At 41.1% G+C, this 27,234-nt stretch overlaps 1 long non-coding RNA gene across 1 annotated transcript; it reads right to left on the bottom strand.

Moving 5' to 3' along the window:
• Positions 1 to 21,731: 21,731 nt before the first annotated feature.
• LOC145420621 (uncharacterized) lies at positions 21,732 to 26,833 on the bottom strand. Its single transcript, XR_013901948.1, has 3 exons — positions 26,176 to 26,833; positions 23,203 to 23,359; positions 21,732 to 21,863 (listed from the first exon to the last, which is right to left on the bottom strand). It is a non-coding gene; the product is annotated as an uncharacterized LOC145420621 (long non-coding RNA).
• Between the last annotated feature and the right edge of the window lie 401 nt (positions 26,834 to 27,234).

Below are 27,234 nucleotides of genomic sequence, written 5' to 3'. Positions count from 1 at the left end.
TCAGCTGACCTCGCAGCGCAAGTGTTGTCATTCTTTAACCGCCACCGCTCCGTGCTGCGTGTAACAGAGAAATCACATGGACAAAAGGGATTGCGAAATAAATATCTTTATGCTAACAGATCTGTGAAGGCTCTCCATCATCCAGGTCATGCAAACATAGCTATGCCCAAGCTTTCTAAAATGCATTGCTGCCGTCTTAAAATGTTATATTTTCTCAGTTTAAACCTTTTGTATGTTTTCTATTTTCTATTGTGAATCAGTTTCTACTATGGGTTTGTGAGATTTCCACATCATTATATTCTCTGTTGTTTACATTTTACACAGCTCCCCTCCTTTTACAGATTTAGGGTTGTACTTTAAGTAAAAGTCCGTCTTCAAGTCTATGCACAAAATTCAACTCAATCCATCCAACAACTTTTTCCCCCTTGGTGCTATTGCAATCATGACTACAGAGATTTTACACATGCATCCTAAAACTACACCATCTAGACCAGGGGCAGGCAACTCCAGGCTTCAAGTCCCGGTGTCCTGCAGGTTTTAGATGTGTCCTTGATCCAACACAGCTGATTTAAATGGCTAAATTACTGCCTCAACATGTCCTCAAGTTCTCCAGAGGCCTGGGAATGAACTAATCATTTGAATCAGGGGTGTTGACCCAGGGTGATATCTAAAACCTGCAGGATACTGGCACTTGAGGCCTTTTTAACCTTTACATGTAGTTTAGTTTAAGATGGTAAACAAGGATGTTTTTGTGCATTTATCTCACTGCCTGTAAGGCTCTCCAGCACAAACCCAAACCTAGCTCAGACACTCCTTTCTTCACACAGAGCTGCTCACAAACAGCATGAACATCAGAAATGCTGTGAACACCTTTTAATTGCCTGGCACAGTGGAGCACGTATAACTCATGACACCCAAGCCACACGGGTTGGCATGACTACATCTTGCAGCCTGTGCATGAGAACTCTTAAGGTCCCAGTATGCTACTGCGTAAGAAGCAAGCAGTGATTAGTCAACGTGCAGCAGCTGTGTTAATCAGCCCTCCCTGACACAGCTTCCCAAACCTTTCTGCTCCACCTGTTTTTCTGCGACTGAGCAGAAACAATCACCAGACACTGCTGTCATCGCTGTCATCGCTGTCATCGCCTCGCTTTAATGAGCTGTCTGGATCGTGTCCTGGTAAAGACGTGATTATTAACAAACCAATAAATCAATTATTGACTGAGCTAGACGGCTGATAGAAACACTCAACTTTGCGTAACTATGACAAACAGTTACGCTGTAACTTCCCTATAAGTGTGGTCTCTATTGTTTGGAACATCATTATAAGCCACCACAGGGCCATATGCTCAAAGGCTCTGCCCTGATTCCTTGGCCCAGATGGCTAGCGTCCACTGGCTCTGTCTCTGCCAAGGCAGTGTTGGTGACTCACTGGCATTTAGGGAGTCAAACCTTCTGAGGTGATAAACACGCTGTTGTTGGACTGACATCACTGACATGGAAGCATCTTAATCACAGGTTTCATATATGTGGAATGGAAGATATGAAAATGGAGTTTTGTCATGGTGTGATTTCGACTAAGTCTGAGGGTTTTCTAAAGGATTAAGAGACGTTTCTTAGAGAAACGCTTTCATTACATTTTATTATATTACTGATTCTGACACACTATCCAAAAATAACTCCAATAAGCAATGGCTTAAGTTTCACATATAAAACAGGGGCATGTACAAAATACATTAATCTTAGTTGGTGTTTTATATAAGCGAGCAGTGAGAGTATGTTGTAGGTCACAGCTTCATCTACCATAGAAATAGTAAATGTTAACGTATGGGCTGCTGAATGATCTCACATGTCGACAAATCATCTATTTTATATTCACAACCACAAAACTCACATTCATTAACCATATGAAGTCATTCATTAATGCTAACAGCAGGACTCGGAAGCTTTGGGGTGAGAAATTTCTGAGAAATTTCTCAGCAGGCATCCTTTGAAGCCCATAGTCAATTGTTATTCATCACATAGAAAGTCAGCAGCTCTGAGCTTCTAAGAGCCAGGAGGGCAGTTGCTGGAGGCTTGGGTTATGTGCAAACTTTAATCTAATGTCCACAAGTACAAATAAGGATCCTGTTTAGAATCATATATTAACACTTAAGAACAATTGTTGTAACATTGTTTCCAGCCAACAGAACGAATACGAGGAATAAATCTGTGTCTGCGAATCTATATTTATGCTGGCACGAAGAGCTCTTTGTTTACTGACATAGCCAAAGATTTATCAAAGGGGTTTCATGTAGGCTCAGTGAGAGGGGCTCTATGGCAGCTGTAACAGGTGGAGTTTTAGAGATTTGTAACATGAAGGATGTCCAGGGGACACACAGTGTTACAGGTATGAATAAATAACCCCAAAAGGAACTAGAAGCCTGATATTAAGTGATGAAGTGCAGGCGTGGCAGCCAGAGATCTCGCTGGTACCAGTGAATAGACACACCCCTGAGATTTCTATTCAAATGCAGAGAAACCTGTTCAAACCCACACATTTGGCAAGACAGGAAGAGAGAAGAAAAGAGAGAAGGCGGGGAGTTGGAATTGAAGACGTGGGGAACGTGACTAAATGTCAAATGAACATTTCTAAATGTCACAGTTAAAATGATAAAGATTAAAAATGTAAAACGTTTGTTTGGCTAAATGGATGGATGGATGTGACTTAAAAACCAGCAAGCTTGAAAAATCCTAAAATGCTCCATAGATTGGGCAGCACGGTGGCACGGTGGTTAGCACTGTTGCCGCACAGCAAGAAGGTCCTGAGTTCAATTCCACCATCAGGCCGGGGTCTTTCTGTGTGGAGTTTGCATGTTCTCCCCGTGTTTGCGTGGGTTCTCTCCGGGTACTCCGGCTTCCTCCCACCGTCCAAAGACATGCAGCTTGTGGGGATAGGTTAATTGGATAATCCAAATTGCCACTAGGTGTGAATGTGTTAGTGAGTGTGAATGGTTGTCTGTCCCTGTGTGTTAGCCCAGCGCCCCCCACGACCCTGAAAAGGATAAGCGGAAGCAAATGGATGGATGGATGGATGGATTGGGAACTGGAGACCTTTGGATGTATTTTTCTTTTTCGTCTTGTCAGCTATTCTGTTTTTTCCTTGCTGCTTAATTTCTGCGACAGACTGATGAGTAAGTATTAGTTTCATCTCCAGTGAACTTAATAATATGCCATTAGTATAGTAGTATAGTGGGCAGCAAAGGAAAACTCACTGGCAAATCAAGATGTTTCAGCACAATAAAATATATTGGCAAGCTCCTCCTGGCATGCTTCTGCAACCTTCTACATCAAATCTGTGCCTTCTGCATGAATTCAACATCCTGGAATCGGTTTCCACATTCATCTGCGCACAACAGCATTACACCTGCTGAGATGTTTTGATCAGTTATATCTGCCGGTTTACCCGCATTAATCGTGCTTTGCTTCTTTGTTTTCTTTATGTATGTAAGTTTTAGAATAGAATAGAATAGAATTCACTTTATTGTCATTGCACATGTCACAGGTACAGGGCAACGAAATGCAGTTTACATCCATCCAGAAGTGCTTTAGCCGTGATATAAATATATTACAATATATATTAGCAATAATATAGATATGTAAGTATATTACAGAAATGGGTCTATTATGGTATGTTATAATGTACACGGTATGAAGTATGTTATGAATATTCTATAACTATAAGTATGTACAGGCTGTAGTGAGTACAAGCTATGAACAGGCTATGTACAGGATATAAATATGAAAAACTACAGAAATCTGAGATATATAGTTATACAGAAATGTGAACTATGCAAGTTATAAACAGTTGTAGGATTAAAAATTATCGAATGTACAGAATGATTATTTACACAGAACTATACAGTAGTGCAGTTAAGATAAGTGAGATATAATTCCTACAGAGGCTATATAAAGTGCTGGTGGTTGTGAGTGGTGGTTCAGTCCATGTTATTATTGTGTGTTTGAGGGTACAGTTGTCCATTGTGTGTGTGTGTGTGTAGGTGGTTGTGGGTGGTTGTGTGTGTGTGTATGTCCAGTCCGTGAGTTTAATGTGGGTCAGATGTCAGGAGGCAGAGTTCAGGAGTCTGACAGCTGTGGGGAAGAAGCTGTTCCAGTACCTGGTGGTCTTAGTCCGGAGGCTCCTGTAGCGCCTCCCAGAGGGCAGGAGGGTCCATGTGATGGGTGACTGGGGTCTTTGATGATTTTCCCAGCCCTTTTCAGACACCGCTTCCTGTAGATGTCCTTTATGGCAGGAAGTGGTGCTCCGGCAATGCGCTGGGCAGTTTTCACGACCCTCCGCAACGCCTTCCGGTCCAAGGCAGAGCAGTTCCCGTACCAGACTTTTATACAGTTGGTCAGGATGCTCTCGATGGTGCAGCGATAGAAGTTCACCAGGATGTCTGAGTACAGGTGGTTCTTCCTCAGAGTCCTCAAGAAGAAGAGGCGCTGGTGAGCCTTCTTGACCAGCTTGGAGCAGTTGGTCGTCCAGGTGAGATCCTCGGAGATGTGGACTCCCAGGAACTTGAAGCTGCTCACACGCTCCACAGCCGTCCCCTTAATGTGGATGGGTGGATGTGGATCAGCATTCCTCCTGTAGTCCACGATGAGCTCCTTGGTCTTCTCGGTGTTAAGCAGCAGGTTGTTTGTGTCGCACCACTCAGCCAGACGATCCACCTCCTCCCTGTAGGCGGCCTCATCGTTGTCACTGATGAGGCCAATCACCGTGGTGTCATCTGCAAACTTAATGATGGTGTTGGAACCATCAGCAGGTCTGCAGTCGTGGGTGAAGAGGGAGTAGAGGAAAGGGCTCATCACACATCCTTGTGGTACACCGGTGTTCATCGTGATTGTAGATGAGCAGCGGTTATCCAGCCGGACATGTTGGGGGCGGTTGGTCAGGAAGTCCAGTAACCATTTGCAGATGAGGGAACTGATGCCCAGGTCTGTCAGTTTCCTGATGAGTTGTGAGGGGTGGATTGTATTGAACGCTGAACTGAAGTCTATAAACAGCATTCTGGCGTAGGTGTTGTTGTTGTCCAGATGTGAGAGGACAGAGTGCAGTGCGATGGAGACTGCATCCTCTGTGCTCCTGTTCTGGCGGTATGCGAATTGGTGGGGGTCCAGGGTGGGGGGGAGACAGGATGTGAAGTGTGCTAGGACCAGGTGAGCACTTAGTGATGATGGGGGTGAGTGCTACTGGGCGGTAGTCATTGAGGCTAGATGGGTTGGAGTTTTTGCGTATCGGGACAATGGAGGTGGATTTGAAGCAGGCCGGTACCACAGCGTGGGCCAAGGACAGGTTGAATATGTCTGTCAGCACTCCTGCAAGCTCCCCAGAACACGCTCTGAGAACACGCCCGGAGATACCATCGGGACCTGCAGCCTTGTCGACATTGATCCTGCTCAGCACCGCTCCTACATCGGTGGGGGAGAGAGTCAGAGGTTGGTGGTCTGGCGTCATGTCTGTTGTGGTTGTGGGGTTCCCTCGCTCAAAACGAGCATAAAAGTTGTTGAGCTCGTTGAGGAAGGAGACATCAGAGGATTTGGTGGTCCTGTAGTCTGTAATGGTCTGGAGTCCTTGCCACATGCGTCGGGGGTTGGAGTTGGAGAAGTGTTCTTCTACCTTCTTTTTGTAATGGTGTTTGGCTTTTTTGATGCCCTTCTTTAGATTAGCCCTGGCTGTACTGTAGGCGTGTGCATCTCCTGACCTAAAGGCGGTGTTGCGGGCCTTCAGGAGGAGACGAACATCCCGGTTCAGCCAAGGCTTCTGGTTGGGGTACATCGTGATCCGTTTCTGGGTGGTGACACTGTCTGTGGTTTTGGAGATGTAATCCAGTACAGATGAGGTGTACTGGTCCAGGTCTGTGTGGGTGAACATATTCCAGTCTGTGTTTTTGAATCTGTCCTGGAGCACTGCGTCTGTCCCACCAGGAGACATGTTGGTGGAATCGTGGGAGGACTGTCTTTAAGTTGGTGTGGTTGAAGTCGCCAGCAACAATAAAAGCAGCCTCGGGGTGTTTATTCTGGTGTTTGTTAATGGCTGCAGAAAGTTCTTTCATGGCCAACCTAGCATTAGCGTCGGGGGGGATATACACCGCAGTGAGTATGATCGAAGTGAGTTCTCTGGGGAGATAATAAGGTCTGCATTTGGTCTGCATTTGACCATTAAATGTCAAATGCAATTTTCATCTACATGCTATGTTTTGTCAGAGTGTGGTTACACAATAATGTAGGTCATGTTACTCACTTAAGATTTGTATTTTCTTAAGAGAGTATTTTAATTTTAAACACCATTGCAATCTACGAGGAAAGAAAAATGGGATGAAAGACAAAGGCGAAGAGTGACATGAAAGCTGATGTAGACGGAGAGTGAAACAGTATGAAAAATAATAAAAAAGACAAGTGAGGGTATAACTAGGTGAGCAGCTGACTGATTAAATCTCTCAGGCTGACGATAAGAAGATGCCAAATGAATGTCCGTTAGAGGAATACACTGACAGAACACACCAAGCTGTAAAAGCTACAGCATAATCACTCCTGGCATGCAGGGCGGTGTCCTGTTGACGGTGAGAAGTGTTGCCTTCCACCAGTTTGACCCAGAAAACACACGGATGCTCTTTCTGTTGCAGACTACCTCCGCTCTTTGTCGTTTTAATTTCTTCTCTCAGAAGAGCCTGATGTTTAAAGAGAGGATGCAAATGCAAATCACTTCCCATGCTTTGTACGGTGCTTTAGAAAGCAGCGATGTGACGTGGAAAATACCAACGCAGCTTCAGATGTGTCATCAGTGATGCGTTCAGAACATTTTGTTCCACATCAAAGTAAAAGCTCTGAAATTAGGAGGAAGATATTTTTTTTAATTCATTGTAATTAACAAGGCTAACTGTTTGAGCTTAAGTAAGCCCAAAGCAGCTTCATTACAACTTGCTTGGACGCAGATAACCTTGCTGCGTATGATGGAAACGGCGCACATGCTGCCTGCAGTTTAAGGCAGCGGTGTTCCCTTGTGTTTGTGTGTGTGTAAGAAACGTGTGCGTGCATTAGTCTCAAACCCCAGCGTAAATGTAACCTGACATGCACGTGCTGCAGCACATTTTCCTTCACATTCCAGACACAGACTTGTTTTATACATAAAGTCATGTTCCAGCTGTGCTGTCCATCAACAGCTGTTACTTTCCTCCACAGATTTACCCCTAATGTGCGCTTCATGACGGCTCAGTAGCTCACTACTCTTAATTAATACCTGAGGTAAACTGTAGCAGAACAAGTTCCCAGAAGTTCCATTTTGCTCTTCATCACAGGGCAGAAACTTACTGTGATAAGCAGATTCATCCTTGCATCTTTTTCTGGTTTAAGACCCTGAAACACAATAATTTATTTAATTCAGTTTATTTGTCTGTCTGACTGCTTGTTAGCAGACTCGCGTCCACAGCTTTCAAGATATCATTTTCAAAATTTGTGTGATGATAGATACCAATAACAGGTCCATCTGATTTCATTTTGGTGAAAATCAGGTCAAGGTCACTCCAAATGTGAAAATCAGTAAAAACTTTATATTACCCACAATTTCTTATGGATCGTTTTCACAACAATACCCCAGGCCCAAGAAACCTTATCAAGTAATATGAAAGAACACGGAGAAAGCTGTAAAACACTCTTTTTATTTTTAGTATGATGATCTGCGACATCACAAAGAAGCCATAACAAGCTAGTGTCATAACATTTTGTTAAAAACAGGCTGACATCAGCATATTGTAAGTGTAGCCTTTGAAGGGAGTTGTCCTCTTTGAGTGATCTTGTTGTATGTTTAGCACGACTAACATAAAACCAGATATTTATTTTCCCATTCCCTTGTTTTTCTTTCCATCCTACCTTGTAGGCAGGGCCGTGCAGAGAGGTTTAAAGGGGCGGGTGCTCAAGCCCCTCTAGCCCCCCCCTCTGCACATGCCTGCTTGTAGGTGCAAATGGGAAACAGGTTTAGTGATTTATTGAAATGTGGGAAACACCATCTTTATTCTTCAACACAGCCTGAACACTCTTAGCTAAACGGTTCTCCAGACTTTTTTTTTTGTAAACAGACAAGAAGTTTACAGTTTGCAAACCACATCTGTGTTGTGGGTTCAATAAAGGTTTATGATGCCACAGAGCTAATAAACATTGATGGTTTTATTCATTCATTTTAGACTTTTGGCATGGTTAACCTGTGAATGATCTGACAGTTTAATGTCCTGTTGGTCAACACTGGAAATTTGCAGCTATAGTAGTGCTAAATGCCTTCACCAGCCGATGGTGACAGGCCATATTTAGAGTTTTTTCACTGGTGATATGAGGTGTGCTGGGCGAAAAGCTGTCCAACATTAACTGTCCTGCTGCAAATATGTTGATGTCACGAGTAGTTAATACATTAGTAAGATGTTGTCTGTTGCTTTTGTAATAAAGACAATACCAGGTGTCAGTCATGCCTTTCTGAGTCTATTTTTATAGCCTGTGTTCAGTTCTAGGTTCATGCCGCTCTGTTTTTGTTCATCTGTCTTCTAAAGTCTTGCTTTTATGTGCGTGTATGGTGCTATTAGGGGATACCTTGTGATGAAAAAACATGCAGACTTTTTTGTTGTCTCTTTTTCACAGTGTGATGCTTCAAAACACTCAAACTATATTTCAGAGAGAGCAGTACAACCACCCGTGCCACCCCCATGGCAGTGCCACTTCCTCCGTCTGCCCCAGAGCAGCTGCCAGCTCAGCCCTGGCACAGTGCCCCATCCCAACACTCATCTCTGCTGTGACTTTGGCTCGAGTGACACCAGCCATGAAAACTCTGATTTACTATGCAGACATACACAAACAAATTTCCTCTGAGGCAAAAGATTTGTGTACACACCACTTTGTTTTTAGTAATGAGATTTCTTGCTCTTTGTTGGCTACATACTGTGATTTAAATGCATTTGTATGCAGTGTGACAGTACTGGTTGAAATCTAGAAAGATGATATGTGAGAAATCTTAAACATCTTTGTCAGACACACCCCACAAACCTGTAACACAACTGCTTCAAAAACCCACAAATGTATGCAACACACACACACACACACACACACACACACACACACACACACACACACACACACACACACACACACACACACACACACACGCCTCAGTAGCACTACATGACAGAATATTATCTTCATCTATTTATGGCTCTGTCTGTCTGTCTACCCATCTATGTCTGTAATAATTCACTCATATACTCCTGTATCACTGATAAATTGATATATATGAAGGCACTGTCACCGATCTGAGCTTGTTAGTTGTGCAGCACAGTGTATTCTGCTGTACACTGTGTTCTGTTCACACGGTGCGTAAAATAGGCCACAGACACCCTTCGGGCCACCTATCGGAGGCGCTGCTGTACCCTGATGGGAGCACTGTTGCTGTTCACGACACGGGACAATCTCTTTGTAGACGCACACTTTGACTGCACCATGTAATCAGCGTTTGACCGTTAGTGTGCAGTTAAAGAGCAGATTACCTGGACCACACACCCAGACTGGTGGTTCTAAGGTACTTTTAGTTTATACTGTCCTGCCCGTCACTAATTTATTAACATTAACTGTTGTTTCAGTCTGTTTACTTGCTGTTTGTTAAAGTGATGTAGGGCTTTGGATTGAGCAGATAACACTGATGATTTGAAATTGGCCAGCAAGCATGTATTATTGTATTATTTCACTAGGAGATGCACAGCATTTGCCCACAGTAAAACATCTGACAATTTCAAAAATGGTCCCTACTTCATTTAAGCGTATGCACTTTGCTTTTTTCATGCTAGTTTTTGATTTCTACTTCTACTGAATTCTAGTCTAGTAAAGAAGTGTGTCTCTTTTCTTTGCTTACTTTTATATAGAAACCAAAGGGAAACACATCAGCATCAGTCACTTGTCACTCAGGACAGGGAGCCATGCTGTGACATCCTGTGAGCGTGACGCAGTCAACAAAGTAAAAACGCCTCCATCGTCACATGTGCTGAACACATGAAGGTGATGAGGAACAAAGGGGGAAAATAATCTTTTCATCCTTCCACCTGCATAATGATGGTGGAACAAAGGGCTTTCCTTCTTTTTTTCTGGAAGCTAATGGTCACTTTGCTGGTTTTTAATCTCCTGCCCTGTCTTCCCTTTGTAGTTTCTTTTAGTAGCACTTTTCATTACAGCTCAGTAATGATGTGGTAATACTGGGGAAATGATGTAGAAACTAGAAGGCAATAACATAGAAATAAGCATTAAGTATTACTACTTAAATAAAATCCAAGTAATATTTTGTATGAACAATGGTTTTAGCTGAGTAATATTACACTGAAATCTATGTTATGGGATAATAAGGGGTCTGGGAAATGTGGAAACAAATATATAACAATCAGTAATAGTTTAATAATGTGTTAGTATCAATACCTGATAGCAATAACACATTAAAATCTGTCAATTAGACCAGCGGTCCTCAAACCCCCGGGCCATGGACCGGTTTGGTACCAGGCCGCGAGAGTTGAGGCTCAGATGTGAAATTTATGGTTTTCAGGGTTTTTATCAGTTTTTAGTGTTATTGTGTTATGAATAAATCTTCTTTTTTGGTGCCAGTACTACATTTATTTGTTGTATTTATCTGCAACACCTTAAAGGCCGATCAGTGAAAATATTGTCGGACATAAACCGGTCCATGGCGCAAAAAATGTTGATGACCGTTGAATTAGACATTTAATATACTGACTTTAAAGTGACTGTAACCTCATAATAAATAGGTTAGGATACTATTATCATGCAATTAATCTTATCGTATGTTCCAGGCATTCTCTTTTGAGCAAAGGTCACAGTGTAAATATTATGTTTAATGCTCTAGCCTATTAACTGGAAATAGCACAGGTTAAAAACATGGAGTAAAGAAGCAGTAAAATTAAAAGAATTTGAACTTCTTTTGTCCGTTTACAGGTGAAGTTTATATCTTCACAACTTTCCATTATTGATTATTTCCCTGCCGAGAACGGCTGACCCAATGCAGGTCTGCTAATTGCATGGTTACACAGTGTGATCTCTGGCCCATCCGGCGCCATACATAATTAAACAGAGCATTGATTTGCCATATAATGCACAATCGCATTCTTTCAATTGACTTTATCTCTTTTTCCTTTGCCTACTTCTGTCCTGTCTTTTGGCTCTCAAATGTTTTTGTTTGTCTCGTTCTTTTTTGTTGTCCTGGGGCCCGTTCTTCGTACGTCGCTTACTACATCCAAGATCAAATGACACATCCAAGATCAAATCATCGCGCTAACCGTGAGCTCGCTAATCCGGTTCCCCGAACACACCTGCTGTTGACGATTACTACAGCTGGACGCAGGAATGTGACATCACTGGGTGTCGTAAAAGGGGCTACGCATCGATAGTAGAAACATTGATCGGCAACCCGCTGATTGGTCGGCGAAAATGTCCAAGGGGCGTGCTCGGCTCGGTATTTTCCGGCAGCAGAGCAAGAACTCATGAGTGAGGGATTTCAGGAGTTTCAGAGTTTAATTAAAACGCAAGAGAACACTGCAAAGGCTGCAAAAGCAAGGAGAGAGGGCTGGCAGAAAGTTGCTGACAAATCAAACTCGTAGGTAATTTAATAATAATAATAATAATGGATTGGGTTTATATAGCGCTTTCCAAGGCACCCAAAGCGCTTTACGATACCACTATTCATTCACTCCCACATTCACACACTGGTGGAGGCAGCTACGGTTGTAGCCAGGCTGCCATATCGCGCCATCGGCCCCTCTGGCCAACACCAGTAGGCGGTAGGGTAGATCTATCATATGACACTATATTGTCCAATATCATATGGCATTATATTATATTATAATATGTTATATTATATCCCCTTTCACATTAGAGCCACAACAGGACCCACAGGAACATGGGAACAAGTAAAAGTGGAATACAGGAGTATTCTACAGAATGGTAATATTTATCTCTTAGATTGCTTTGCGTCTCTTGGCAAGGTAATACTGGCCTGTAATACTCTGTTAGTTTGTTCATAACAGCAACCAAGAAAAGGGCAGAGGAAAAAAAGACAGGTGGTGGTCCTGCACCCCCTCGTCAACAAGTTGGTTAAGTAAATAATACCCTCACGGGAATATCGATATCTCTCTATGAGCACACTGTCGCGCTGAGCTAAAGGATCCTGTCTGTCCCGCAATATACGCTGAATTCTGAGGACTCTCCATATCAATCTTGCACCTTCCGCAATGGGTTGCTCGCGTATACGGACAGGACATGGCTGCGACAGGCTTCCCAAATCCACCTTCGCTTTTATAGCCGTGGTCTCTCATCTTGATTACACGAAGTAATTTACAATTACTACTCTGAAATATGAATTACATCTGTAATAATCACATACATGTAATAGAATGTTAATAGTACATTTCCCTTTTTTAGGAAATGACCTGTATGTATCTGTGTGACATCAATAAAAGGATCAAGTGCTGCATTATCTTTAGTTACATTGATAATATTTATTTATGGTGAAACAGTGGAAAAATATCGCTGTTGCTTTCGTATAAATGAAGCGGACATACCTGCGTGGCCGCGATCTAATCCTGTTTACATAAAGTAAACCTGCTCCCGAGCAGGTTTACGCTTACGGCTCTGTTGCTATGACAGCAAGTCCCGGATGAGCTTCGGGGAACCGACTGATCCAGGATCACGCGAAATCGTCAACAATCTAATCCGGCTAACCTACTTAGCGAGGTACGAAGAACGGGCCCCTGTTTTGTTTCTGTGTCTTGTGCTCTACTATTTGAGGTTGCATCCCTTGTTTTTAACACACTGACATACATTTGTGAGTCTGTGACCTACATTTACGACTCCAGGCTTCCATCATTCACGATGAGCAGCCTCCCTCTCTTCTTCAGCGCTCTTCATTTCCCGCTCTGATCCTTTCGTCCCTAACACATGCTTTGCTGATATTCAGCCGTACTATTATTTTCATCATTGGCTCCCACATTGTTATGCTAATGTTGAGTGGAATAATTTCCATATGGTTTTCTTAGGCTTAAATGCTGGATATATATTTATTGTTACATATAACAGTCTGCTATTGTATTTCAACTAGTGATTAAGTGCAGCATCTTCAGCTACTGTCTCCATAAACATGTCCACCAAATTCAAGAAAGCTGTTAAAAATGAGTGAGCCAACCTGTCGACTACAGTAAGGCACAACTCCCCTTAAACCACGAATAAAAAGAGCAAGCGTGCATCAGTGAGCGTTAAAGGTCCTGGCAGCCCTATTTTTTCCATTTTGATGCAATCAGGATCGTCCTTTTGCTACGTAACTGCCCAGTTAAACAGCAGACGCAGGGGACGCAGGAGTAACGCAGGAGCTTTCATCACCGCTCGTGCTTCTGAACACCAGGCTAATGAATTCCCAACTGAAGCTTTCTATCCATTTTTTTAAAACTGAAAACATTTTTCTGCCTGTTTTTTATGAGCAACTGTGATTTTAGCATTATGCCACGACGCTTTCCTAGTATAAACTGTAATTTAAATTAATTTTGTTACTAAAAATATTGATGAAAGCACATTTATTTTCCTCTAATTACTCTGTTTTTATATCCTTTGCAAAAGCTACTTTAAAAAAAAAGGACCTGCAGTACTGTGTAGCATTTTATAGCTTAAAAGAAAATTGCAACTTTTGCCTCTTTAAAATAAATATATGTTTTAACCACTGCCTCCTGCTAACCTAAAATATAAAATAAATAATAGCTAAGTTTCCATAGAAAGCTCCAATCTCAGTTTCCCTTATTGTAACTTGTTTTTTTAGTTTTAAAGGATTTGAAGGTTGTGGTGTATGCCTGATTAACAGTTATGTCATTGTGCCTTCATGGCAACCTACCTGCACACTTTAATTACAGAGCGTGTAATCACAAGCACCCAGATTTAAATTTCTGTTAGGCTGAGATGAAAGGCTCTGTTGTTGTTGAGTTGTCCTTTTATGGTGCTTTGCGATATCTGTATCAGAACCTACAGCTTTGTGGGGGAAATGCCGTTTCAGAAATAGCATTCAGCCCCATAAACAGCAGGAGGGCAGCCTATAGGTTGGATGCCTGTTTCAGTCTGTTTAGCAACTGGTGTCAGAAGTACAGTACTTTGCAAAAGTCTTAATTCACTCCTTATTTCTTTGTATTTTGCTCCAAGGAGACTTCCCAAAGGAACTTTTTTTTCTTTAACATTTACCTCGAAGTATTTTCCTGTGGATCCATCAATTACTCAGCTGTCAAATCTTTGAATGGTTAAATTAAATGAAGAAGGAGCATGTCACTCTGACAACCCGGTAAAAATACTTCCTTCAGCACACGTGCTGAACACATGCAGTGATGTGATGGGAAACAAAGGGGGAAAATTATCTTTTCACGTGATGCTGAAAAGCAGATTCTGCTGTATGCCTCTTTCCGTCCTGTTTTCTCTGACCACATGACCACGTGGAGAGTCTTTGTGTCTCATCGCCTCTCCTCCCTGCTCTTTATAAGCATTCTCTTAATCACTTTCTCTCCTAGTTATCTCTTTTATTCCTTTTCTTATGATTAGCATTTATTTTCTCTTCTTAATCTCTACACATCTGTTCTCTTGCCTTTTTTTTGTTTCCCTCTATCACTGTCTATTTCTGTATAATGCTGACTGAAGCCTCTCTGTGCAGCAGGTGATCAATCAGCCCCTTTCACCCTTCCCTCAAGGCACCAGGGTGCCACAGCAAGCGGCCATAACACGTGCCGGTGTCGTGCCTGCTCCCCCCACAGCCCTGATGCTTGCACTCACAGATGCACAAACCCTGTCTCTCTGGCTTAGCTGTCTGTGTGCCCTTGACAGTCTGTTTGTTGCTTGTTTGTGGGTGTTCACAAAGTATTTATCTTGTTCATGCAGCACATTTTCATTTTAATTGTAACCAGTTCCTTTCCGAGCATGCCGTTTTGAAAAAGTAGTGCAATATTTTCCTTGTTTTCAACTCAGTCAGCAGACTGTATATGTTCTCATTATGATATGACACTGCGTGAAAAAACATACTTAGTCAAAATAGCACTGAGCTGCTGAGAGGGAAACAATGATTCAAATATGCTTTCATTCACATTTTAAATTACAGTGTAGGTGCAGTTTGCATAGTTCTGTGATAATGTCACAGAAACAAGCTCCTCTGAATGCAAATGTGAAGTTCATGTGAACAATTTCTTTGAAGTTTCGGCTTGAAAATATAGTAGTGTTTATGAATCCTTAGCAACCGTTTCTGTGCAGCCAGCTTGACCAGGCACAATCTCACACGTGGCTGTTTGAGTACAGCATAATTAGTTTTTTTTCACACAGGCTTCATCCTCTACAGTCGTGCCCACACACTATTACAAAACAGCAGAGTGGAACTTTCCTGAAGCAGTTCAGTTCATGTTGCCCTTTGTCTGTTAATGCTGTTGGGAGTTTTTGTTCTTGTTTTCCCCACAGCACTCTCTCTGAAGTCCAGCTTCGTAGTCATTCTCAGCTGTATATGTAGAGCTACATGTGAATTTGACCAGCTGAGGAGTTCAGGAGGGTCTGTGTTATGGCCTTACACTTGACGTGATGTACTGCAGTGTTTGTGAGAATGCAAAACTATAAGAATGTAACTCCCTGGATGAAACCAGCTCTAGTGTGTTACAATATGCTTGTTTGTTTATTTGTTTATTTATAAGGAACCCCATTAGCTTCCACAACAGTGGTTGCTAGTCTTCCTGGGGCCCAAACCATCAAATACCACCAAATAAAATGTTACACCCTTGTGCGACCCAAACTGTTCGGCATGACATTTCCATGCTTCAGTGAGCCGAAATGTGAGCCAAATAGATGCTGTCAGAAGTCTTTTTATGTGTATGTACAAAAATACTAAAGCACATTTTCTTTTAGCAATACACTATTTGGTATCAGCCAACAACAGCATGCTATCATGGTAATTCTAAAGACAATGTTATCAAAAATATTAGATAGATTAATGAAAGAAAAATTGTTGGAGGAGTTTCAGGAAGCATCAGGTCAAACGTAGCCCGTTCACAACATACTGTAAATAAAAGATGGACATAGAGACACACAGTGGTTAGCAAGGTTGCATCACATCCTTGCTGTTTTGAAATGAGATGCGACGAGTCCGGAGTGGACGTGACTGAGAAAGCGAGGGAAAGTAATCCTTAAAGTCTGGCACAAATGACCTCGAAGGGCATTCCAGCTCCTTCATTTAACCCTTTAAAACCGGTCAGAGCGGGCACGCTCCGTTTTGTGCAACTACATTTAAATCCCGGTAGCTCTGCAACCACGTGAGCTAGCGCAATAATTTTTTTTGCATATGAAACCGGAGGAGTTGGACTTACATCTTATGCCATCAGCTTGTCTTAGGTCACAGTTTCCTTTCACATATAGCTTTGCAAAAACTGCATAAAAAGCACTTAAAGCAACAAAAACACAATATTCCAGAAACACACTTTGCCGATCCAATCAGCTGTTCGTAACACTTCCTATGTTGGAATAGACGTCAGCGTGAACGATCGCCTGTCTGCCATCACCTGCCCGAAACCGGAAGTGACGTCATTTTCGCGGAAATGTATTTTTTTACCATGAGGGCCTCATGAGCCTACACTGGTGTTTTTAAAAGTTATGTTTGACTTTATGACTTTCTGTGTCGTTTCTGGGATGCTTAGGACTCATATTGCACTGCTGGAAATAGTTTATTTTGATGCATATGCTGCTTTTTTGCAAATTTGCACTATAATATTTATTTTTGTTTTTCCTGCAGTGTATAAAAATTGGTGTATTTCAAAAATAAAACTATGAAGACACTCAAAATAAATTTCCTTTGGTGGGAAACTATTTTGTGCAACTTTTTTGTATTTACAGTTTTGAGGGATAAGCCTCTTAAATTTCTCTAACTAGAAATATATGTTAGAAAAACAAAAATGATTTTCAATTTTTTTGTAGTTTATTGCACTTTTTTTGCAATTTATGTAATTACTATGCACTTAATGTATACATATTATTAGAATTTAGGCTGTAATGGTTGTATTGATGTATAGCAACTTGAAATGCTCCCAAAGATGGCACTGCAGCATGTAAAAAATATAATATAAGCTCTTGCGGACTTGGTTCTATGGTAGGTCTTAAAGGGTTAAGAAGTAATTAAATCTGAATGGTAGCTTAATACAAATTATTGTCAGGTGAGATTATTTTTCATGTCATGTGCCACAGGCTGGCTGCTCTTCCAGCTGATTCCACAAAGACGCAACTCACCACATGGTACCGCGTTCACACATTCTCTTTCTTTCTCATCCCTGTCATATTCATGCAGGCAGATGTCAGTAACACTGCTTTAGTGTTACTTCAGAGCTAGTCCTATGAAAGAAGAGCATAAACAGGATATTTTGTCAAACCCCTTAATAGACAGCTTCATAGACATCAGACAATTATATCTGATTATGATTTTACTGTTGAATTTGACTCCAAGTCCAAATAGTTCTGTAAATGTTGCTGTTGATTAAAAAAGGATTGAAGATGTCTTCATAGATAAGAGTATGGGCCAGTCTTTAGTATAGTGCAGACTTCTTAAATGCATTGCACTGAAAGCTCCAGATTAGCTGAAGGAAAGCTACACACAACCTGAAAAACAAAGTCTATAAAAAAAACCAGAGAAAATCCACCCAGACACAGGCTGGTCAGTGGATTCAAACCCACAACTTTCTTGCTCTGAGGAAAAAGAACTAACCCGAGCACCACTGTGCTGCCCCATTTCTGTAAGCAGGTCCTAGCCAAGTTATTTTTGTATTTAGACTTGCTCTAGCAGAATAAAAAAATCTCTGCATATTTCACTGCACTGTTTCCAGCTGAGGTGCAACAATTCTCTTGTCACGTGAGTAAAAGTGTAATGAACTTCAGTACTTGGAAACACGTGAAGACCTTTTGCTACAATTTTCCTTCTTTGCTCAGTTTGGAAGTGAATGGGAGAATGGAAGGTGTCAAGAAATTGTATCATGACTTTGCTGTCATAGTTAGCTTTGCTGGTGTGGCGATGAATTTTGCACCACTTTATCACTTTCACTTCTCTACTGGGGTGATCTGTTCTCATAGCAGTGAGTGAGAGGAGTGTTTCTCCTGTCTGAGCAAGAGGCTAAAAATACGCTTGTGCAAACAAGCTGAGTATTTCTAAACCAGATGACATAATCTTCTGATGTAAACTTGGGCCCACTGACATAATTGGTCCAAGGAAATATATGTCAGTTCCTCCTTGATGAACATGTTTAACACAGCATCTTTCACTTGTGAATTTAACGTGTTTTTCCTGCTATTTTGAAAGTCTCCAAATGCTCCCCAAGCGATTCATATCGCCCTTTATGGCACAATGTAAACAGAACTCTAAGGCTATGTTGGGATTATCGTGTGTCACTTCAGTTCATCCAGTCAAAAATTTCAAACATGCACACAATGCAAAAGCGTCTTAAAATGCTCGTACGCCATGCAAGGTACTTTTTAGCTGGTGAACCTCTGCTATATCTGCAGAATCTGCAGAATTGTTTATATCAATGAAGCAAAATCTGAGAAGATAACGAGGCAGACCTGATGCATGCATTCCTTGTATCAAAACTGTGCGCCCCATCAGTTATTGTGAAGCATCTTTTTAATGCCCATTTTATATTAAACAGTTATAATCTATTTAGAATGTAGTCTTGATTTATGAGCTTAAATAAGGGGACGAACGTGAATTCCTTATTTCTGCCTTTTTGTTAAAACTTTGCTCACTCTAGGAGATTTTCTTTCTTTCTTTGCTATTATGTATCAGTGAAACTTGAGAACCACATAAACAATGTATCAAACTATGATTCGTGAGTTTCCTGTAACACATGGATGAATAGGATTGGCATGACAAAAAGCAAAACAAAAAACAGTTCATGTCTCTCAGTTACTGTCTTTCTTGTACAGTACAACAAGAGGACAAAACAAAATAGTCACAGTGAGACTAAAAGAGAATAGGTTGATCTCAGGCCGACCTCAGTTTAAGTGCAGAGTCCTGGAATCCAGGATTACTGCAGGAGCTTTGCCAAAGATTTAATTTCAGCTCTTTAATGGAGGAGATAAAAGATAGGAGGGGGTGTAAGCAAAGGAGAGAGACACAAGGAAGGAAAGCAAAAGAAAGGGGCACCATATCTTTGCACATCTCCACAGACTGTTGAGCTGACACGGATCTCCGCAGCAAGACAGGAGGGAACACTTTGTACTTATTTTTCAGGTCAGTCAGCACTGAGCACCATATGAATTAGCAACCCCCCCTCCCCCCCCTCTCTCTCTCTCTCATTTCAAAAAGGCTGAATGGAACGCTCCACCTGCAACACCAACAGTGCTCCACATTCCTGCAGTAGTATTTCCTGCATTTTATGTGGACTCAACAGTTGCATAACTGTTTTTCATAACTGCTCCGGCATGTTTTGCACACTTCAGTTCAACTGGGCTCCCAGGGGTTATAATGGGAAGTATCAAAGTCATAGAAACATGAACTCCAAAATGAATATTAATAAATGCTAGCGATTTGCAAGCCCTTAATGTTCATTTTTCTTTACAGTTTGCCAGGTGGTTCGTTCAATCACTTGAACATATATAAACCGTATTTTCCGGACCATAAGGCGCACCGGATTATAAGGTGCATTAAGCGAAACCAAACAGTCAGATAAGTCAAACTTTACTCAAATCATTCTTCTTGCTTCCTCCACTTCCGCACCATTGATTCATTAATGTTGAATTCTCTCACAGCTGCTCTATTCCCATGTTGTTGCAGTATATTAATGACTAACCTCGTATTGTGGGAGGATTATCTCAGTTGTTCTCCTGACGGAAGTTTGGTCCGTTTACAGCATCCTGCCATGCAGATTGCATTTGTCCCTAACCATCAGGAACCCTCAGGTTAACTTTTATCGAGTGGAAAAAAGTTAGTGTTCATCCTCCAGCTTCACTGTGTTTATGTTATGCTAACATAGCTGTTAGCTAGCGATTACATAGCACATCATTATATACCAGCTAGCCCAACTTAAGTAACCCTACAAACGTCACTGCTGTTTAGTTTTCTGTCTTCATTTATGTTGAAAGTGATAGCAGAGCTGCACATTTGCATTTGTTCAGAAATCTCTCAGTCAGAACATGCTATATCATGTTTAGGTGGAAACTAGCGAGCTAACTTCCGCTAGCTTCTAACTCCGTTAAATTTAATAAATTCAGTTTTCATGGGTCCCTGGATGTTAAATGGGAGGCAGCTAAAGAATTTAGACCACTTTTAACTCTCAGTGATGGCACAATATCCCTTTGACTTTATGACCTGAAGTGGAATTTGGACCCAGATGACTCCACGAGGCTCCTGACTATGGTAGTAGTAATGGTCCGACAACCCATCAGGTGGTGCGGCTTCGTAGCTTACCAAAGTCGTACTAAAACATTTTTTGACATATTTTGTGCCGTGTACCACATAGATTGGTTCAAGGTCAGTAAACACAACCAGAATTCATACATAAGGCGGACTGTCAATTTTTGAGAAAATTAAAGGACTTTAAGTTCGCCTTATAGTGTGAAAAATACTTTTTTTTCCTTATATTTTCAGTTTCTGATTAAGTGTCTGAGTAAGAACCGCTAAAGTGGAACCTTAAAAACAGCAAAAGAAGGAGTTTGCATAGTTATCTATGTTGTATTTTGTGTAGTTATTTATGGTTGTGTATTTGATTCTACTGGAAGTCTACGTCCTAACTTACAACATAACTGGAAATGACTCATAACTCCACACCGCAATCTTCCACACCATCCACGTCAGTGTTAGGTGAGTCAACTCAACGTGTAGTGACATGTCTTGGGAGGTGCAGGTTACGGCACGGGTTAAAAGATGTTTTCTGGTTACGTCATCTTTAATAGCTCGAATTTGACTAACAACAACTAGTGTATCACAAGAGTTTTGTGCTGGCTAAATGTCAAAAGTATTAAGATGAAAATCCAAATGACTTTTAAAAAAGTTACGTTTATTTTTACAGAACACGTTTCTTTGTTTCTTGGAAAGAATATTAAAGTAAATGACAGTCTTCTAATAACTGGTATGGGTCTCTTCAGTGTGTTAAGGTTTGTGTGTACTTGTTTATGCACAGCTCTCTCAAAGTCCTGCCACTGAATTTGCTGCTGTGCTTAGGATCATTTCCTGTTGTATGATCCAGTTTCAGCCAAGCTTTAACTGTCAGACAGATGGCGTTATTTCTGACTTTAGAATACTTTGGTATACAGAGAAGTTCATGGTCAGCTCACTAACTGCAAGATGCCAAGGTCGTGTGGCTGCAAAACAAACCCAAATCATCACCCCTTCACCACCATCCTAAACATGTGGTAATGCTGATATGCTGTGTTTGGTTCTTGACAAACATGAAACTGTGCATTATGGGCAAAAATCTCCACTTTGATGGCATTTTTCCTAAAGTCTTGTGGTTTGCTCAGATGCAGTTTGCAAACCTAAACCATGCTGCCATGTTTTTGTGTTTGTTTTTTTTTTATAGTCAAGCAGCTTTCTCCTGGCAATTCATCCAAACAAACCATACATGTTTGGATGGAACAAAAGCTTGTTCCATGAGCTTTAATATTTAACAATGCGAACAATGCAAGGCCTGCAGAGTCTGAGATGTAGCTCTTGGGATTTTTGCTGTTTCTTTGAGCATTGCACAATCCAGTCTTGGGGTGAATTTGTGGTGATGTCCATCCTTTGTGTTCGCACACAACTGAAGGCTTCAGACCTGCGAAATGCAAAAACTTTTACTTTAATAAAGGTGGTCACACCATAACACTGAGAATCAGTTAATCAAGTGCTTTTCATTAGCAGCAACTGGGTGCTAGATTCCTATGTAAATGTTTTTCACCTGACTATGACATGAAAATTCAGTCAAATAAAAAATGTCATATTTATTATTAAGAAAAGCCAATAAAGGTTTTTAAAAATAGCACATCAGTGAGTTTGCTTTTGCTTTTAACTCCAGTATATATATACAAGTAGAAGCCTCTGTGTCCTGTTGTAGCATTAAAGAAATATACATGGAATTGTACTTTTAATCGTATATTTTTGTGAGCTCTATATTATAAAACATGACTACTGAAGATCATGTAAGAGTTCCAGTCAGTATACTGTGCCAAAGTTCTGTCCTGCTTGGGTGTGATCTCATTATGGCCTCATTGGCAGGCTGTTAATATACACAGTTTGCATGGGTGAATGTCAGGTCACAGCATTGAGTTAGAAAGGTTTCCTCATGCCTCTCTTTGTGGATGTTAATTGGTGCTCCAGTCAGCCGGGGGCAGCTCTCCGCCTGCTGTCCAATTGGGGAAAGTGGAATTTTGGCCAGACAAGACACGTTTGTCCCTCTCTTCCTCTGTCAGTCTTTCTCATAATTAACTTGCACTCAGTCGTTACTTCAAATAGACAATTTGGCATTAAAGTGATGAAGACGGAGAAGGACAGACTGTGTCGGAGAGCAGGACAGAGAAGAATGGTGAGGCTGCATTTTAAAATGTGATAATAAGTTGGCAGTGATGTTACAGTTCTGAATGTCTCTTCAGCTTCAATCATTTTTTTCTATTAAGCACTGATTTATTTCAATCTGAATAAGAAATGACTTGAATCTGTTTGGAGAAAAAGTAAAGATATTACATTTTTATTCATTTTGAACACTTTAAAAAGTATTGTTAGTAGGGATGGGTATTGATAAGATTTTCACGATTCCGATTCCATTTTCGATTCTGTTTAATGATTCGATTCTTTATTGATTCTCTTATTGATTCTTTTTAAAAAAGGAGAACACTAAGGTTGATTAGCTTAGAACTTTGTTTTATATCTTCTCTTTGAACAAGATAGAAATTTAGGAGTAACATGGCCTTACAAACCCAACAGTGACATCTTAAGAGATCCAGCCTACGGCTCTTCAATGGGGTGTCACAGGGTCCCCAGGAAAAAAATTGTAAATGTAAAATAATAAAATAAATATTCTTCTGTAGCAATATCAAAGTATAACATAAATTATTCTGTAGCAATTACACAAGAATATCCAGTAATGTCCCTGCCTACAATTAAACACATTCACTTACCGAAAATCGGGGCATCTGCTGTGGCAGCCTTTGACCACAAACTTAGTCACTGCTCGGTGACGTTCGTCTATCCTGGCCTGAAAGGAGACGCTACCGGCAGACTGGAGCGAGAACTGCCAGCATCTGAGCCAGACTCTGTCTCTCTCATCATGGTCACCTAAATGCACAGTAATGGCAGGTTTGTAATAAGGCAGATCGCACTAACATAATATGCACTGTTAGCTGATTATTTACCTGCCGCATTAACGGGAGAGGACGTGCAAACGTTACCGCTGCTGCTGGGTTGAGATTCACGAGTCGAGCGGAATTAAAAACATGACATTCATTTAAGGTCATAGCGTGTTTTGTGAGCAAATGCTTTTGCATATTCGTAGTGTTTCCTCCCTTAAATGAAATATCTACTTTTCAAGTATTGCAAGTTGCCCTGTTGTCATCCGTTCTCGTAAAGTATAACCAAACTTTTGAGCGTTTGAGCCGCCATGTTTCCTGCCAAGTAAATGACGCTCCGCAACGTGGTGACGTCATTCGGGGCGACTGGAATCGATAAAGGAATTGAGGAATTGAAAACAGTGGGAACCGGTTCTCAACAACAACTACATCCGACACTATGCATTGTGCTTGGTGATGTAAGGCTTGGATGCGATGCCATCTTGGAGGGCTGTAGTGACTGACGCTACAGGAAAGTTGGTAACCTCTGCACACTGTGCCTCAGCATGTTCATTGATTTTACATGGCCTCCCACTTCATGGCTGTCATTCCCACTTGCTTCCACTTATAGCACCACTAACAGCTGACAGTGGAATATTTAGAAGTGAGGAAATCTCATGACTGGGCTTTTTGCACATGGCATCTTATCACGGTAGCACACTAGAATTCACTGAGCTCTTGAGACCGACCAACAAGTTCACAAATGTTTGCATAAACAGTCTGGTTGTGTAGCTGCTTGACTTTATACACCTGAGGCCATGGAAGTAACTGGAGCACCGGAAGGAAAAAGTTAAAGGTATTTTTGGCAACATAGTTAATCTGCATACGTAAGAACAGCAAAATTTGTACAAAAGGTTTTTGCTACCCAAAATTTTATGCTTTGACTTGTTTGTGCTTCCAGTAGTAACTACGGGCCAATTATGTTTTAGCAGGCTTTAGTTACAAGCATATGTACACTTTGGGTTGAGAGCAGAGGACATATTGAATTTGGCTGAATTCAATCTCAGAACTATACAACAGCAGTCCCCAACCCCCGGGCCACAGACCGGTGCTGGTCCATGAGTCGTTTGGTACCGGGACGTGAGAATTGTGGCTCGGGTGTGAAGTGCATGGTTTTTATCAGTTTTTATCGTTATTTTTTTAATTGTTTTTTTTTTCATTAACTCGGTTTCCCTGGGTCTTTTCCCATATGCTATCAATAAATCTTTTTTAATACTGTTTTTATTTTGTTGTATTTACCTTCGACACCTTAAAGGCCGGTCTAAATACTGTTGGACATAAACCGATCCGTGGCACAAAAAAGGTTGGAGACCGCTGCTTTAAAATACAAGATACTTAAAATACCATTTCAAATGCATCTGAATTCATACATAAAAGATAGTGGAAAAGAAACAAATACTTTGATAACCATGTCGTATTGAATACTCAAAAAATTATTAGTTGCCTTGGAACATAAGTCAACAGACTGCATCATGAGGTCCCAAACTGATAATAAATGCGTTATCTTCAGAGGACGTGATGTACGGTTAACTTCCTCAGTACAACTAGACTTGGCAGACATCTGTCCAAAGTCAGTCCAATATAAACCTGCAGGATTTTAATGCTTTCCTATTTGAAATTACTCTTACAGCTGAGGACAGAATTATTCACCCTATGATTTTTTTTATTAAGTATTTCCAAAGGAATTAATTTCTTAACAGAGCCTTTCCAAACATCCTGGTTTCATTTTTAGATGTTTACATTATTTTACTTGCATGCACACAGGAACAATATCATTTCAGAAAAAACAAAAACTACCAGGATTAAAACTATTAATCTCTCAATGGTACAGTAATAGTTTTTTCTGTATTCTTTCTGTACAGCCTGTAGTTTGTTTGTTGTAGTTTAAAAATGTCTTGCAAAAAGTCTCACACACGTGTCCTGTGCAATACCAGCCTATTCTACTTTGAGAATTTCTCAGGCTTCTCCAGATTTGGTTGTCTTCTGGCATGAACATGGGTCTTCAGTTCACCCCACAGATTTTCAGTGGGATTAAAGTTAGGCCTTACATTCTTACTTTGAGGTCGTTCTTAACCAGTAGCAGCACAGGTTTTGGGTCATTATTGCATTGGAAGAGAAAGTGATGACCCAAAACCAGCTTTGCTGCTCACTGCTTGAGTTTTTCTTTCAAAGTCTTCACATATATCCTTCTTCACAGTCCTTCCACCTTGATAAAATTGCCCAGTTCCAAATAAACTGAAGCTACTCCCACCACCATGTTTTAGTCCCAGGTGTTCTTTGGGTTTCTCATCTCATCTGACCAGTAAACATAATCTTCTCCAGGCTGTCCTTAGTATACTTCAGACTGGCTTTAAGGTGTCTCTTCTGCAGAAGTGGACTTTTTCTTGATCAGCAACCTTGCGGTCCATTCCTGTGCAGGGTTCTAGTGATTGTTTTCTTTGAGACTTCATTTACCGGCTTGCGCAGGTCATTCACCACTAGTGATGGGATTTCCAACTCCTTTTAGAGAACCGGCACTTTCGGCTAGACTCACTAAAAAGAGCCGGCTCTTTCGGCTCCCAACCGGCTCATCAGGTTGTTTTGTTGCTTTAATTAATTTATTATTAACAATAATATAAAATTATGCACAAAAGGAATTACTAATGTAAAAAAAAGTTTATTTATATATGTTTATATATAAATATATGCAGTGGCCTCTTGAGACAAAGCACGTACAAACTCTAAAACACATTTCTAGCGTTAACTGAACTTCCAAAACAGAGATACCTGTTGCGGCCGAGAGGGCCAGGCAGTGGGTGTGGACTCAAATGCAGACACAGAGGGAGGCAGTTGGTCCAAAGCAGATCCAGAATAGGCTTGGAGTGGGGAGCTGAGCAGGGAGGCAGGCAGATGGGTCCTATGGCGAAAAAGGAAAGAAAACACGGTGAGGAGAAAAAACAGTAATCCAGAGTTCTCGCAAGGGCTTGGCGGCCTAGCACTAACATGTGTTAGCAGAAGATCTGGCAGGGGTCTGTCGTGAATGCTGGTCTTATATGCAGGTGACTTGATTGGAACCAGGTGTGGAAGCTGATTGGAGTCTCCGTCTGAAGGTGGAGCCCAGCAGAGTGGAAACACCCCGTATTCACCCGGACCATGACAATACCTAGATCACTGAAATTACACAATTGAAAGCATATGTGTATTGTTTGTGTATTTATACACAAGCACTCATATATATTCAAATAATTTAAAAAAAATGTTCATTTACCTGTTACTACCACACACCAGATCCGGTCTTTGGTACTTCCTGGCTTGTGTAGCCACTATAACAAAAGCTCAACACTGCGCCCAGCATCCTGGAGCACTTCTGTTGTGTTTTGTACGTGTTTTAAAGTTTTTACGTGCTTTGTTTCTAGGGGCCACCATAAATAGACATTTATTTATTCACTCCACATAAAATGTAATAAATAAATCAAATAATACAAAAAACCAATTATTCACATTTCAGCTTTTAACTATTTAAATTTTCAGCTTTTTCCTTTTAAACAAATTTAAAGTGAAACAACACAAAACACTGCAAACCACAACACAATTAAATATAAATTATAATATGAAAACAAAAAGAAGATGCATATTCTCTGTCATATGGGGCTGCATGAATAAACTTTCTGAATCCTTTATCATCTGCAACTGAAAATAGTTGTGGATGATTACCATACCTTTCTAATGTGACATTGTTGTCCCTGGCACCCTGGCTGAGTGTAACCACCGGCCCACTGCCCAGCGCAAAGCACAAGGCTCGCGTGCGGAGTGAAGCGGAAAAAAGTGCGAGAGAGAGGGTGAGAG

This window comes from Astatotilapia calliptera, chromosome 15 (assembly GCF_964374335.1).
Source record: "Astatotilapia calliptera chromosome 15, fAstCal68.1, whole genome shotgun sequence".
Classification (NCBI taxonomy): domain Eukaryota; kingdom Metazoa; phylum Chordata; class Actinopteri; order Cichliformes; family Cichlidae; genus Astatotilapia; species Astatotilapia calliptera.
Note: the sequence above shows the minus strand (reverse complement) of the source record. Positions and strands in the feature narration are given on the sequence as shown.